Source organism: Strongylocentrotus purpuratus, unplaced genomic scaffold (genome assembly GCF_000002235.5).
Source record: "Strongylocentrotus purpuratus isolate Spur 01 unplaced genomic scaffold, Spur_5.0 spur5_scaffold_3, whole genome shotgun sequence".
NCBI classification, from domain to species: domain Eukaryota; kingdom Metazoa; phylum Echinodermata; class Echinoidea; order Camarodonta; family Strongylocentrotidae; genus Strongylocentrotus; species Strongylocentrotus purpuratus.
In genome coordinates, this window is record NW_022145609.1 from 16,321,580 (window position 1) to 16,339,156 (window position 17,577).

General features: G+C 37.4%; 1 protein-coding gene across 1 annotated transcript in view; it reads right to left on the reverse strand.

Annotated features, from left to right (window-relative positions):
* The window catches only part of LOC581547 (alpha-N-acetyl-neuraminyl-2,3-beta-galactosyl-1,3-N-acetyl-galactosaminide alpha-2,6-sialyltransferase), a 44,646-nt gene extending 33,271 nt beyond the window's left edge, over positions 1-11,375 (reverse strand). Inside the window, exon 1 of the mRNA XM_781536.4 lies at positions 10,965-11,375. The gene's annotated coding sequence lies outside the window, so the exon portion shown is untranslated. The remainder of the gene's footprint in view (positions 1-10,964) is intronic.
* Between the last annotated feature and the right edge of the window lie 6,202 nt (positions 11,376-17,577).

Below are 17,577 nucleotides of genomic sequence, written 5' to 3' on the forward strand. Positions count from 1 at the left end.
GCACACACTCACACACTCACACACTCATAGATGTGCATTGTATCTCGGGGCTCTCTTTCACGTTCTCGTAACTATAATGATTTTAGTTCAGTAATTTCGCTTAATGTTAGAAAGACGTGGAATTCTTATATTTTGAATGTGCCTTGTTTTCGATATCTGTCTCCAGGCTAACTTTAAGTCAACAAAACCAAAGGAATAGGGTGTTGGGGAGGGGGAAGGGAAGTGATCTACCATGCAGGTATTATGGTTTAACGATTTTCTTCTAAAAAGTCCCAACCCTGGCGGGAGATTAGGGTGATACAAAAACAAGCAGTTTCAAGTTTCATCGGTACAAAACTATATATATAATATAAAGTCTATTGACAATTTTGTTTAGTGCGTCATATAAGAGAGAAGTCAAAACAAAAAAGAGAAAGAAAAAAAGATGGAAGCATTGATAAGTGCTTTCTAAAAAGACGATAAGTGATAGTCTCGAAGGCAAACTAAGAATAGAGGAGCGTGTTTCTTTATGCCTCAGTTCTTCCATTAGTACATAATAAATGTAGAGCTAGCCTGAAGGTGTTTTTCGGACAGTATCGCACGACTTAAAATTCTTTGAGGTCGGATGACACGTTACAATCATTGTAGGTTTAGGTGGTGAGTGTTTACTTTGCTCGGGAAAATTTTCTGGACAGAATTCATGGAAATTATTCTGCCTTGAAAGCTATTGGGATGTACTCATCGAATAAAGCATACCAGTAATAACCAAGGATGTAAAGTCTATCGACCATCGTGTGGTTCTTTTTTTTCGGCATAATCATCTTACGCCCAGTAATTTGTAAACTATACCGCTTATTGATTTTCAGCGGTTGGGATTTAGTTAAATCTAATGGTTCCCACCAATGATTGCCGCATGCATAGGGACCTGTCCTAGGTCGATATTCCCTCAATCAGGGATATAGATTCCGATGATATTTGGGATTTCCCCATCAGTTTTCCCTCCTGATTAGTGAACTGAGCATATTACCGTCTTTTTGTCTTTAATGTGAAAGTGATTAAGTTGTTTGTAACGAGTGTGGGTGAAGACAAAACTAATAGTTCCCACCAGTGGTTTCTCAGAATTGGGACCGGGCCCAGATCGATATTATTGATAGTAACTGGGATATATAATTCAAGTTGATAATGATATCGCTATTATAATGTTAAAGAAATACGTAATTTTTCATAATGATTGAGAAGGCACATAAAATAACATTGCTGCAAACATATATAACAATGTTCGCCGTTTTTTCTATAAAATAATAGCGCTGATGGTAAAAAGCAGATAGAAAAAAAGGTCAGCACCTCCTCGGATTGAAATTTATATCATAGACACTTTTACCGAAGAGACTGTTGTCTGCTGTAAAGATAGTCGAGGGAGATATGCGGCATCATCGTCATTCATCATACCATATTAAAGGACTATTTATTTCGAAGATAGTTGCCAATGCTTCTTGTTTGGTTTCTTTATCTTGTTTTCATTTTCTTTTTCTTTCTTTCTTAATATGAATAATTTTATATCTTTAGTAGATATGAACTTACTTTACCTATCAATAGGATAAAGTTTGGATACGAAGAAATAAAGAAAAAGGGATACAAACTTTAGTTAAGATTAAGAATGATATATTATACTGAATTTGTATCAATGTTTTTATTATGATTAAGAAAAAGACAGAGCCTTAGATTATATCACGCTATGATCTGTATCGGGGATTTCAGTAGTTGATGTGACACAGATGTGTCACAATTAGCTTGAAAAGATATTAACATGATCATCAATGATAAGGAAAATTGGAATTATCCCTCCTGCTATAACAAAATATAATGCAAATATCACATTATTAGGTAAAGCGTTGTTCATAGTTTACCAAAGAGATGATATGTCATAATGCCGCAATAATTCAGAATTCGTTCATAGTACTTGGACTTTTAAACATGCTAGAGACTTGATTCGAGTTCTATCTGAGGACATTCTCTTTATTGATTTAACCTTTTCTTCATGTTTTCAGACGCTACTGCCCGTTTCCAGCTCTCGATTGATTTTTTATCCTCACCATTTCGCGTTTTCCTGTTTCTTGATAGATTAGGTAGGTTACACTTTGTCTACTAAAATGAACCTTCTCCTTTCTTTAAAAAACACGCAAGAGCTTCTATTAGTTAGAACTGAAGAGTAATTGAAAAAAGATGAGCCCTTTCCTAGCACACATACACACACACACACGCGCAAAACAATGAAAAAGGAAGAAAATAAAAAGAGAATTTTGATTTCAAGCTTATGCCTCTTTTTTATGGAGGGAATTTTGTGTCCTTGATACATAGTACAATCGAATTTCCTCACTTGCAATTATTACGTTAAAGGTAAAGACCAGTATTGAAAACGCCCCAATTTCAAAAAATGAAATGGAAGCTCTCATTACTAATCATGTGAAAGAATATGTTTTGACTAATACATGATGATAAGAATTGGCCAGGAAACCGCCTACTAATTCATATATTTGGTAAATTTGTTTCTTTCATGGTCTGTGAGAGATATAGGGTAGTCCCATATACATCTTTCTGTGTATAGTGCTGGTAACTTTACGAAGAATGGGCCAAATTTCTTATCATTTTGATGATTCCAGAACCTTGCAGATGCTAGATGCTAGATGCTAGATGATCAACCTTTTCTGATCGATTCCACAACGTTTCTTTCACAATGCAATCGCATGACCATAACTGGTTTTTACCTTTAATGGATTTATCGAGTGTCCTTTTAAAGCTATGTTGTATGCTCAGTAGGCCTATATTCTTCCACAACACCAAACTCCCTACGACATATGCTAATTTACCTCCTCTATATTTCATCTAAGCGACACTTGACTTCGTGTTATCCTTGCACTTGGTTCTTCGTGACGATTGAGCAAGACCTCTTCTGCCTATTTACCGTCCTTGTTTCCTCGCAAGGCTACCCCGACGAAAATGTTTATTCAATCGTTATGATGTTCGCATCCCCTCACTCGACAGAGACTAATTCGCCTAATGATGCGATCCCGCATGCTCGCAAACATGCTTCCCTTCTCTGTCTCTATTGAGCAAGAAGGGCGATAGCTCTGTACTAAAATATATGAGTAGAATCCCTTATGGCTCCAGAAAGACGTCTTGCCGCTTTCTCGGTTTACTGCCCCATTACGCTAATGTGCCTGGATGGTGATCACGTGATTTACAGCAAGTGAAAACGTCATCATTCAATCAGCTGCAAAGATTTCATGCGCTATTAGAATAATTGATTTCTTTATCTCTCGTATTAGCTTACGCTATCGTTACCCCTTGGCCTACTTATGTATAGGAAAAATACCGTCATATCATGCTCAAATCCAACTCGATTAATAAAGAGTTCTGTCACGTACGCAGCGCATTGTCTGGCAGTTAAAAGCGCTTCCATGTTTGGCTCCACAGAATTTGTGGGTCAACAATATTATTGTAACCTATTTCCAAAGGACCAATTGAGCCAATGATCCATACAGCCTCTCATAATGTACTAAACCCTTTCTGTATTTATTTTAATTATTATAGCACCATTTGTAGAAGATTGCAGATCAAAACAGCGATATCCAACCTTAAAAGAATTGGGCCCCGTATGCCAATAAATCGAAATTGATGTTTCATCCTGTTATCAGGCGGTACAGTACCATACGGAATTGAATACCTTTAAAATAAATCAACGTTGTAATTGTCTTGAGTCTTTAGGGGCTAAATCACTGCATCGTTTATTACTACGTCTCATTGCACATTAAGGAAAATAAAAAAGGGGATTTTCCAAACCGATAGGAAATCTCCTTCCGTTTCTTGAAATTCATATGATTTCTGAATGCTCTTTATGATCGACAATAACAGCCAATTTCCGTGCATTTATTGAGCTTTAAGCAGGGCACCCAAATACCTTCTCCACTACGTGATGGATGGATGGAAAATCAAATAACAAGTATTTTATCTTTATCTAGACGTCTCTGAAACGGGATAGATTTGATCAAATTGTGTAAGTCACTCAAATGCCTATAAGATCTAGGGTAAAACGAGTCGCCCTACGCACCGCCAAAGTATGGCACACTGTAAGTAACGGTACAAGCAGCCGCTGAAGAATTAATCCATCAATCAATGGGAAATTGGGCTGCCACACGGCTCAAACCAAGAGAGAGAGAGAGAGATCAGAGCTAAGATGCATTGCGGGGGCCCCCAAGAAGTATAGGTAATGAGGCACAGGAGTATTGCAGAGGAAACATAGAAGAGTATAGACAAAAATGACGTTGAGGAGTACCTCCAAGGGGATGGGAGTGTAGCCAGAAAGACGTGGAACAAACAACTTTGAAATTGCACTGCATGGATTTTGATTATGAGGCAGGTTATAGGAAAATTGAAGTGTATTTTGACCACATCTCATCGCATAGAACCAGACTGGAAAGGAATTCTTTAGAGAAGTAGATAAGAAAAGTTTTTGTAGCACTTTGTGTGACAAAACAAAAATTGCAAGAATTCAAAATATCAACATTTTTAATATAAAATTAAACGAAAGCGATTTCAGGAACTTATAAACACAGGCGGAATCTCGGCTGGGGAGGGGGTATACTTAGGCAACCAACGTGACGTACATGTACATTCTGTTTCTGGGCCTCCGAAAAGGGGATTACGTTGGCTGTATCCTATTGCAGATATACCCCTGTATCTGAACTGGTTTATCGATTAATCAATCAATAGATTTTTAAAAAAATAATTTATTCATTCATTCACCGTTTTTCTTTTTTTATTTTAATTGGGGTTGGGGCATAATAATTGTTAAACTCGCTCCGCGCCGTCTGTTAAACTTATTTGAAAAGGCTTAGTTTCTCTTAAAAAAAAAAAAATATTTGATAAAGTTTTGTCACAAGCATTTTAGCATAGGTATGTACTATTTTTAGCAGAAGAACGTTACTGTTAAACATCTTAAGTTTGATTAAGTTGTCAGCACAAATTGATGATTTGATTTACAGACGACTGTTTCTGCCTTTACCACTGATTAAATTATCAATTGAATTGATATGCAGAACACCATCACGGCACATTCCTTTATTAGATAATGATTACAGTGAAAAATATAATTATACAAATCTTATTTCATTTATGAAACAGGATATTTTTGAATTGCTATTAGCACTTGGAATTATTTTTGAAAATGTGAAAACAGATTAAAAGTTAGGGAATCATTAAACATTAAATCAGTATTAAACAGAAAGCAATCTATTTTGAATATATATATATATATATACAAATATATACATATACATAGATATTCTTATATTGTATTCCTTTCTTGAGAAAAACATGAATGCTACGCTAAGTACTGTTAAATGATAACTGTTTCAAAGGAGCTAACCATATCATTATCTATTATCAAAGCGATTTAATAGTAGGAGTAGAATTACTAGACATGAGGTTCGTTAAGGTACGACTCAGTGAACAACCATCACACAAAATAAAATAAATGTGATGTGATGTGTGATGAGGTGATGTGGTGATGTAATAAAAAAATAACGTGATGGTTTGCGGAGATATAACGTAATGTTATGTGTTATGCTATGATGTGATGAGGCGATGTGATGCAATGTAATCTTCAATGATGCCTGAATAATCCATCTCAGATAATGAAGGCACATAGTGTCACACTATAGGCCCATTCACACATAACAATAAGTGCGATTTGAATCGCGTTGCAAAGATCAACAAAAAAAAATGCGACTGTTCACACATGTCAATTTAGTGCGAATTGGATCGCGATGCAAAGATAGATAGATACACACAGAGAATTATCGCTCGACGGGCAGAAGGTCCGAACTGCACATGCGTGAATCTCGATGATGAATGCACGCTTGGAATCCTGGGATTACATAAATCGATTTTTGATTCTCAATACCATTCACACACACACACACACACACACAGCGCTCGGCAAACTATCGCGATTATTCTGAGAAAAAAAAATCGCAAGACTAACTGTAAATTGGATCGCGATGCGGCGAATCGCCATGTTTAGCCAAATTATTCTGTCCAATGCACACCCGCAAACAAACTGATTTTTGGATCGCGATGGAAAAAAAAATCGTTGTTTAACTCTCACTTTTTTATGTACGTGTGAACGCCCCTTATGTCATCTCGATAAGCTGGCTTATGGATATAGTCTATGTATAGTTCAAACTGTGACGTTTTCATAACACGGCACTGGATACTACCGTATAACAATTGGCGAATCAGTTGAATTATCAGCACAGTAGTGAAACCGTCACTAGATTTCCAACCTACATTGTATTGATTGTGATGAGTGTTAGTAGACGGCTCTGACAAATCTTTCTTCCGGTCGGTGGTTCGACGACTTCGAATTTATGTACAACTATACATCTGACATTAAAACGTTCCCTTGTTTGAATTTGCGCAATCATACTGCGACGGACCAACAGAAGGTTAGTTCTTGCATTTGTTACATTTTGATCGGCTCCAGAATACACCACAGGCCTACTATAAAGTAAGAAAGATTATTCACACTTCTCTCTAAGTATTTTTTGATTATTATTCGTATGCTCATGGTGGGGTTAACAGTTAAACCCGGTCGAACAAGCTGTCATTCTTTAACAACTTATTATTATTTGGCAAAATGGAAAGTATTGTGTCATGAAAAATTAGCGCGACAGTATTGGTGTGTACTGCAAGGTTCTGGAGTCATCAAAATCATAATAAATTTGGCCCAGTCTTGGTAAAGTAAGAGGCACTGTACACAGAACGATGTATATGGGACAAAACAAATTGTGTCGGACCTACTTAACTTGTTTTCCTTATCTTCCTATGCTCATTACTCAGTCAGTATACATTTTCTTGAACATTCAGTGTAAGTTTCGATTGATTCTGTGAGAATTCATTTTTTTTTTTACCAGAACTCAAGTTTATCTCTAAGCATCAATGAACACCAATCACGAAACGCAACATAACCCGTTCTATTGGTATTTCCTCTGCTTAACATAACTTTTTCTCCAACAGAAATACCTTTATTACAGCTTATGCGCTCGTACGAAGTGCACTTAAAAACTTGGCGCGAAAATTTCAGAAAGTTGCTCTCCAAAATGCTGACACATCAGTAAAATGTAACCTTACTCGTTGAAAAATGGTACAAAACCTGTTTCTTAAAATGCCTACAAGATAACCATTTCCTCAGCTTACCTGATCATTGCTAATTGTTTCACTCCCCTTCTGAAGACCTTTAAATACGACTCAAGCGTCTGCATGCCTTTCGAGTCTCAGAGAGCACTGTGACATATTCAACGCGGTCAAGTAGCTCATTTTATAGGCGATATAAATCACTACAAGGAATGATTTTATATGCGAAGGAAATTGGCAACCGACAAAACGATAGTACTGGACAAATTTAGTCAAAAGAGAGGGGTTGCCTCAAAAGTAGATCTGAATCGAAGTGTGAGGGAGAAATGATTATTTCACAAGACGTATATGTTGTTTTCACGAAGTGACGGTAGTGAGGAAAATCGTAACGCAAAGTGAATGCAATTTTTTTCCACTACCGTCACTTCGTGAAAACAGCGACGAATTGGTTAAATTAGATCAATAAATATGTCTTTCTATCTCTGTCACATTCGGTTCAAGAATATTAAATTTGTTCTGATTGGTTAAAGCAATTTGAATTATTACTTTCTATGCGAAAGCGAATTATCATACAGATCAAAATATGTAGAGGAATACCACGTTGAAAACCTACGTGCTTCCTGCTCCCCCTATCACATGGACACACACACACACACACACACGCACACACACCAAACCATGCACACGCACACCCACCATCATGCGCCCACACATTTACTTCACCACAGGTCCTTTATACAGAGCAGCCGTGTAATATCTCTGACGGAATGCATTAATAAGAGGAAAAAGATGAAGCATAAATGCAGGAATGGCGTACCGAAGTGGTCGAGTAAAAGGGTTAAGTAAACGTCATTACGATGACTTATATGCTTCCCAGGAGATACCAAGATGGGACTTAAGAATACAATGAAGCTATATCCGAGAACTGGGTTAATGCAGGCTGAGGAATAACATTCCATTTTCTCTCGGGCCAACCACTTTACTGAGTTGCTCGCTGATCCGTTCTTCATCTTCTTCCTTCATCGCCTAACCCTGGTTTGTTTTCAGAAGGAATGAAAAGATAAGCTTTCGATCTGCTCTCGCGTAGATTGTTGTTTCTTCATTGGCGATTTAATCATGGGGAGTGTGATCAATAGTACGGCTCGGGGATACGGGCAAGGTTTGGTGTCTGCATAGGATTACACGTTATCACAGGTGCAGTTCGGGGACTGGGATGCCTAAGGATTTCCTGCCCATGACGGGGGTAGCCAAACCCGTGATAGATTATCCGTTGGTCCCTGAGAGGCAGCAAATGGAGGGTAGTTGAGGAGCATTATCATACTGTCGCCATGCCTCATTTAATACATGTTAATCATCTACCAATCTTTGCATTACGGGATTGGACGGGAACCCATATCTGATCTTCAGCAAAAATTAACATGTACAAGGTCATCTTATGTACAGATAATCCACCTCTGTATAGGTTGATTAAGGTGGAAAAATTAAGTTTTACTATTTAATCAGTTTATTTTTCTTTTCTTAACACCCACCGTGTCGTCCCCTGCCCGCAAAAAAAGATCATTATTGCCAGCATACAGGCGTTATGGCCTTCTTACTAGTAGCCAGTTCTATAACGCGTAAATGTGTGGGTTGAAACTGCCCAATAGGAGGCTCCTTATGATTGTGTCCGACCAACTTTTGGACAAGCTCATGCCCAACTTGGGTAAGGTTTGACCAATCACGATCACATTTGACAAAAAGAATTGAGCAAAAACAGCACAAATTGTTCCGCCATTTCCTATCAGCCTGTCGACCACATTATTACCCTATGATTAGACAATCTTTTAACCAACAATTACAGTGTATAAGCTGAAATTTTTTAAATAAGAAAGCAGGGGGTGAATTTTTTTCTCGAGATTATAACACACCAGTCGCCTTTTGAACTAAATTGGATCGTGTGTGAAAATGGCCGTCCAATTTGATTTACATTATACTACATGCTGATTGCCATAGTGATATCCCTAAGTGTAATATAAGTACCATGTTCATACAAAGTGTCATATTCACTTTTGAAAAATTAATTTACCAACCCCTTTTCTGTAAAATATAACTTATTTTGTAACTTATTTTGATCGTTTATATATTTTGATGGTTATATAAATAAATGAATTGAATTGAATTGATTTACGAGGTTAAACCAAAGCCTAAATCGGCTACGGAGAAAAACGAAGTTAAATTCCAAAACATAAATTGCACATAATTTAACTGGATCGCACATTGATATAATTTTTACTATGATAGGAAGGTGATCAAGTACATCACTCAGGTTTTCCGAAAAACGGAATAAAAGTCCCATTTTCCGGATTAAATCCGCATTGACAGTATTTTTGTTTGTCTCTGTCGTATCCGCCGAGGGTAAACGCAAGCATTCTCAGGTTTACTTTACAAACGCAATAAACATCTTCAGCTTCTCTTGGAGACAGTTGAACTCTGTATCCTTCTGGCGACAGGGGAAATTCCCCTCTTACACTATCTTCAATTGGATACCTATTCCTTTCTTCCGCTCATGGAATATATGCTAAGACGAATGCTCTATAGGGAAAATAAGGACAGTGTCATTAGACGAGACCTAAACTGGTGTTGGTTCCGTAGAATGAGACTTCAAGTCAGTCGTACATATTGCATGGCCATCGCCATCGTTCTTTCTATAGTCTAGCTTTCCATTAATGAATTCAAGACAAGGTTTCATCTTATATCTCAGAGTTACGTATAAAGTTTGCAACAGTAAGAAATCTGAGGTCACTGCAGAAAGATCTTTGTGTTGTACCTGTGGTCAAAACAAAGTCGGGGTTTTCAGCTTGCCCCCCGGCTATGGGATAGTATCCCTCATTGTGTAAGGCAGGCAAAGACAGTTAATTAGTTGATTAATTAATATTTGTAATCATCAGTTAAAGACAGTTTCCTGCAAATTTCCTATTTGTTTCTCTTCTTACATTTTTTTGTATCATGAATATATTAGATCAATTTGCATGGGACGAGCTTGGCTAATCGTGGGAAACATTTGGTCTCAATGGGCATCACCTCTCTAAGTAGGGATATACATTTTGATTGCCCAAACGAAATAAAAGAAGTAATGAAAATAGCCCCAACGACTCATTTTGTTAAATATAATTTTCTAATTACTTTTTTTCTTTCTTTTTGAAAACACTTTTGACCTCTGATCGAGACTCGAGCAGGAGGTCGAGGTTTATCTTTTTAATCAGAAAAATGAATAAACTTTATTTTAAAATGTTTTATCATTGAATTTTTAAAAAGGGGTGGAAATATATTTTCCTTGAATTTTGTCTACTCCAGAAATCATGATGCCAAGAAATTAATTCCTTTCCTATCTCTTCCCCAAAACTGGAGAAAATCAACCCTAGTTTTGTGTTTAACACAAAACTAGGGTATTATGGTATTTTTCGAAAAATTTGTTTAAACAAATACTGCGAGTCAAAGAAAACATTTTTTTTATTGGAAAAATTGTATTCGTTAAAAATTCACAGGCGACATTATGAAAAAAATTCAACTATGTGGTTGTCGTACTATGGTTGTAGTGCTTGCTTCGCTGTTGGTTGTGGTAGTATTATTGTCGGATGTCGTTGAAGTTGGGCCGACATAATCATTGAAAACGGTAGGACTAAACATATTAGTTACTTAGTATCCATCTTTTGACAATAATAAACCACAGATATGAGAATACATCAAAAGAAAACGAATGCTTGTTACAAAATAAGGTTTAACATGACAAGGTCACAAAACTGGTAGCTTACCTTCCTGTTGTGTTTGTTTCCAATCCTTTTTAAACGTTTTTGAAAATCAAATAAATGCTTCCATAGTTTGATTTCTTAAGAATCTAAAAAAACATGGCCTTTTCGCAACCTCCTGCTTCAGCTATTTGTAAAATCCATCCATCAAAGTGACGGCGATGACGAACACAATTATTTGAATGCACAAGTGCTTTTCTTTTACTCATCCATACATAAAGCAACATGTGTGATTGAGGGGAAAAGAGTGAGTGCGGTTGAAGAAAACACATTAAAAGTAGACATCCGAAAGTCGGGAAATCTAAGCTCACATTATGCACCGCTGCACAAGAGCATTTGCTGCGTGCTGCTTGCGAGCCAACGACCCTTGAAAGTGAATACCGCAGAGAGTCAGACGGCGGGAACACCGCTGATTGCACAGCGTGCGCCTCAATACACCCTCCGCCGCCAGTACGCCAGGATACGGAGGCATTATCGCACGTCGCTGTTTTATTTCGCGCCAAATCTAAAGTAGATTGCGACGTACTTTTTAATGAAAACTCGTAGTTGCGCTCCAGGCCCTTGATATTTGTTTGCATCTTCTATTTATTCATGATTGTGACCAGATTATGAATATTTAAAAACCTATTGCTGTATATCTCACGCTATTTTGGAAGTTACTTAATACTCCTCGGGACCGTACATTCCAGATGCTCTCTTGATTTTTAAAATATTTTCTATTTTATGTTTAACTACATCTCAACCACATGGTAGCATTATACAAGACCATCATCGGTTATATCATAATATTATATTGCAACGCACCAAACAATGTAATCTTCGCATAATATAGTCAAGTCGTATTGTGTTTCAATAACAGAAATAAAGCAGAAAAAGAGAGAAAGGGGGAACGTATCAGGGAGTTAATAAATGGGTGAAAGCAAGGGCAAGGTTGGGGAGGAGAGATGGCTTGATATAAAGTGAGATATATATATATATATAGAGAGAGAGAGAGAGAGAGAGAGAGAGAGATGGGAGAGAGAGGGGAGAGAGAGAGAGGGGGGGAGAGAGAGAAGTAGGAAAGAGGGAGAAAGAGGAGGGATATTACAGAGAGATAAATGGAGAGCGTCACAGAGGAATTAAAGAAATTAGAGAGAAATGGGTGGAGAGAGAGGGATGAGTATTCTAATGAGCAAGCAGAGAGATATGGAATTTTAGCCTGACAAGCAATAATTCAATAAGATGAAATATAATGACATAACCAATTCTTTACAATAAACAAGTGAATAAATAATGGGGGAAATGAAGGGAGGTCTGGACCCCATGACCCCTCCTGCATCGATCCGCTATTTTTTCGTTAGGTTAAAATAACCTAACGAAAAAATAGGTTGATTGCGTGTTATGTGTGAATAGGGATGAATTATACTGTTTTTGTGGAGAAATGTCCATGGGCCTACAAAATTATCCTTAAAATGTTTACAAAAGCAATTACGATGTCACTAGAATTGTTTGCACTGACACTCTTGCATTGACCACTTTTTTAGAACAGAGTTTAAGATGAAATAATAGAGAAAAAAAGTTGAATTTGCGCGTTTTACATGTATTATGTACGCCACAGGCGCTAGTCGTGCCAAAAATAAATGAGCCCACAAGAAAATGCATTTCTTTGGCTTAATCATCACTAAATGGTGTTGCGTTTGTCCCATATTTGCATGCAAATTGTCAGATGAAAATGGAGAAGGAAACTGGTTGAGCAGAGCTGTTTTTGTAGGTACTGTTTTAAAGCTTTTTATGTATACAAAAGCGTCTTTTTTTCCCCTCCAACATATTTCTTCTGAAACTCAGAACAAAAAGACCATCGCATATTGCAATGGGAAACTTATGAACTAAGTGATGACGGGTTTGGTCGAGTTTTTGTTTTTTAATCAACTTCTTGAACCTTTATAGAAAGAACAGTATGGTTATCATGCTATCAATCTTGTTCATAACGGTCTCAGGTCGTTTTACAAGCAGTTTGAGAGTCAATAGAAATACGAGAGATTTGGTTTATAAAGAACAGCAATAATGTGTGTATACACACGAGCCATGCATTAACACGACAAAGGTCACAGCAGTTGGAGTGACTAGAATCGCATTTCAACGTCTTGAATCATGAAGATATTGCCGAACTAAAGAGGAGATTAAATCTGAACAATTAACAATTTTTAATGAAGAGAGTACGTTGAAAATTCAGCCTTATTTGTTGGTCGCGCTACAATTAATCTGTCTTACCTTTCACGGTAAGTGTTCAGTCGACCTCGTTAGTATAGGCATCTGCAATAGACAAAGAGATTTATTTCATTAAAACAAGTGTAACAACCCGTACACGCATTCATGGCGAGATGGACAAATACACTTTTGCCCATGGTGTTGAAATAATTTGTCTTAACCTCTTTTTATTCAATGACTGTGACAATATGGTATATTCTTGACAGCCATGGCTTATATCTTCTCAGAACTTTATTGAGTATTGATCAATCTAAAGAGTCATATGGATGAAATATAATCGAGAATGTTACGAGATTGTCATAATCATTTCATGAAAAAGATGTAAGACAAACCCCAACTTTATGGGCTACTGTGAACAATATGACAATGAGTAGTCCGACCTTTTGATATTATAACTTTTTGACATATAATGAACTTAGTTAAACTGATTAATTTTAGAATGTAATAAAAGAAACCGTTGAAAGAGTATATATTGATTGTAGTATACAGAGGCGGTGATCCCCTCCAGGACTGGGGGACACGTCCTCTCTCCTCAATTTTGTTAGGGTGAATCGTCCCCTCCCTCCCCTCTGGAAAATTGGGAAAAGTGCAAAAAATAATGTACATCACAAATACTGACTAAAGAATGCACCACCCTTTTATGCTCTGAAGGTCTCAAGAGTGCAGCGTTTAGAACTAATACAAATGCAAAAATCTTCTCGCTCAGTCGCTACGCTCCCTCTCATAATATCCTTCAAAATGTACAAGTATATATTGTAGAAAATTTCGATTTCCTCCCCCCCCCCCCGTCATGAAAAGAAATCGCCGCCCATGGTGATATGAGAAAATCTATTTGAAAATTACTTTTAATCATGCATCATGATTATGAGGGTACATTTCAAATTAGAGATCAATTGACAATAGTAAAACTGATTTCTGAAACTTTATGAACCTACTTTTCAACGTGAATTTTGAAATGTCCTGTAGTTCCTTTACGCAACCGAATGCTATCGTGGGTAAAATTGAAGGAGAAGACACTAAAGGATGATAAGCAGCTCCCAAAGCACTATTTCCTCTCAAGCATTTTATTACACACAAGGGACATGATATTCTGCGGCGAAGGAAGATTTACTCAAATAAATCTCAGTGGGTTCTTACTCGCATATACAATATCAATGAACAATCGTGACTAACAGACAGGCGCGTACACAGGGGGGGGGGGGGGGGGGGGGGGGGGGGGGGGGGGTTAACCTCCCCCTAACGGAGCCAAATGTCAAATTTTCAAATTACGAGACCAAAAAAAAAAAAAAAAGTGTCTTGTTCCCCCCCCCCCCCCCCCCCCCCCGCGGCTGGCTGAGTCGTTGCGAAATTTTCGGCCCGATTTATAAATGTTAACCCCCCCCCCCCTTGAAAAAAACAGATATGAGTGATATTATGTGATTGAAAGAGAAAAAGCTGAACATGCTGAAAGAGTTTGCCGCAATGGAATTTCATTCACAACTTATCAAAGCACGGTATAATCATAATGTTTAATTCCATTATTCTAGTCAGATAGCATACTAGCACTCTCCAATGGCTATTATTTAAAAGGGCAAGGGGCTTCGCAAAATATGACGAGAAGGTATTAAAAGCATATTCATCAATCATGTCAGCACAGTAGCACAAACTGTCAACACTGTGATACATTAAAACAGATAAAATGAAGAAGAATGTATATAAGAAAGAGAGAGAGAGAGAGAGAGAGAGAGAGAAGGAAGAGGGAGGGAGACAGAGATTGGAGACATAGAGATAGATATATAAATGGACATATAGAAATAAAGAGAGAGATGGGTGTCAATGTGGCGTAGTTTGATAATAAAGCTCCCCCTCCCCCGCGAAAAAAATGGTTATACAACTATAATTAAACCGAGGAATTTTATATATTCCTGGTTTCCACAAAGAAATTGCCTCCAGTCACAATTTGGTGTATACCTCGCACTGTCCCACCATCATCTCCCTTAAGCCTCTACGGTTTTAGCAATTTGGAAACAAATATAGGAGCATAAATAGCAATACTTAATCAATGATGTCTATCCGGTTTCTCTAAGAGATAGATAATCGCAAAGAAATGAAGAAGAAAATAAAATGCCTCGGGGAAATTCACTTTTCGTCTAATGGTTTCGAATCCAATTGAGACTTTGTTTATATTTTGCGGAGCTACAGAAAATGGAAGCTATGATAAGAAAACGACTTTTTTTGTGGAAAAGAGAATACATAAGTGTTTTCACAAAATGAAACTGTTAAAAATCCAACTCGGTTGAAGAATATTCCGCCAAAGGCTGAAAGTGTACTTAATAAAAACTAAACTGCGTCCAGAAGAAGAAGCGTTCGAATAGGTAAAATATATAATCAAGACAATTTAGACTCCAGATGGAAACAACAGTTTTTAATGAAAAGTTCGTTCCTGACGCAATTTCTGTTTTAAAACAAATGTACGATTGCATTCTACAGGCAGTATTTTTGCCGTCATTGTACAAACATTCAATAATATCGCTCTCAAATGGAAAAGTTGGAATTTTTTTCACAAGACTAATCATAAATGAAGGTAAACATTCTAGTATTCTTATTAATATTTAGATAAACATAAATATTATCATAGACTAATATACAAATAAATAATTACCCCCTTCTTTTTATAGGAGGGTGTACATATTTTCGTGGACGTCAATTAAAAAGCTATAAAAAGGGTGCGAGCCGGTGACAAAATGTTGTTGTATTTTAATCACAGGAAGGCTTGCACTGATAAAACCATGACTGCGATTTTTAAGTTAAAAATATATATCTATGTTTTTTTCCCATTGTGAATTCAGTTAACTATTTTATGCACTCGTGAGACCCTGAACACAACCAGAAAACTGAATTTTAACAAAAGAAACAATAAAAGTATCCGACATTTAATAACGTCTATAGTCTGTATAGACTCAATCATGTCTGTATTTTCACCATTGTGAATTCAGTTCACTATTTTATGCACTCGTGAGACCGTGAACACAACCAGAAAACTTAATGTTAATAAAAGGAAAAAAAAAAGTATCCGATATTTTAACAAGTCTATGGTCTACGTAGACTCAACCATGTCTGTATTGGATACTCCCTCCCCTCAAAAGAAGGAAAAAAAGTACTTGACATTCAAAACGGCGGAGGAAACGCGTTGTGACAAAACTGCCCATTCAGTATAGCACTTTATACGCTCAAGTTACAAACTCTTGGCGGGCTGAAGTGGATGCCTCCATATCACGTGTCGTGATGGTCTTCCAGTCTCCTTTCCGGGGTTTTTCCCTGTGAACAGTTGAGAGGAGGTTATCTCAAAGTTAAGTCGACCCAGAAAATAGGAGGGGAATACTAATTATCTACCAAACTTGTGTAAGGCGAGGCGTCAAAAATATCGATACCAGCAGGCTGCCGCCTCACGTATTTGCGCATCGAGGCTGCAATTACGGCCGAAGCCTGACTGGGGCAATTATTTTTCACTTATTAGCCCAGCCGGCTTGCGCCAGGCTGGGATCTGAGGCTCGGTTTCCGTTCGAAAGGCGGCAGCCGGCGCATGCTTTTGTTCGGAGACCATTATGATGACATCATGAGTTAATTGAGGGTCCTACCGCCAGCGGTAGCCGGCTGAGCTAATTTAAAAAATGCAGCCAGGACGCACAAGTGCAGTTAGCTGCCGCTGGCTGGTATATTTATTTTTGACGCCTCGCCTAACGCATATCACAAAAAATTCCCTTATATTAAAGGAGCGAAGAACAGACGAGAGTAAGATACGCTCAACATACCTCCGTAAGTCAACAATTAAATGTGTTGTAAAAAGAAACGTTTTAAGACGTATTTTAAAGTTGTTAACAATATCACAACTTGTTTTATATGATTAGTCTGGCAATCTTTCCAAAGCTCTGCTTATACAACCTCAAAAGCGTGACCTATGGAATCTGCATTTATTTGAGGGTTAGTGAGGAGAGCCTTTTTTGGAAATCTGAGGTTTATGTTAGGTTGTTATTGGGTAAGTGGTTCAGTCAAAATATACGTAGGAGCCAATCCTTTTATTCTAATCCAATAACTCATTCGGTGCGACAAGTTGGTCCACATGAATTATAGCCTTTTGACAAGGCCTCGTGATCCTGGCTATTTTCCACCCCAATCAACGGCTGAGATGAGTCTAGACCCGGGTGAATTTATTGACCAATCAGAATGGCCATCTCCCAGTTGATTTCGTTCGTGATTCGTTCATTGTCAAAACATGTAAAAAGAAATGTAAAGGACCTAAACTAGTTTTGCTTATGAGATGAACATCTAAATGATTAATACAAAATATCACATCCAAATCTATTTAACATACAAAATTACAATAAAAAAAGGA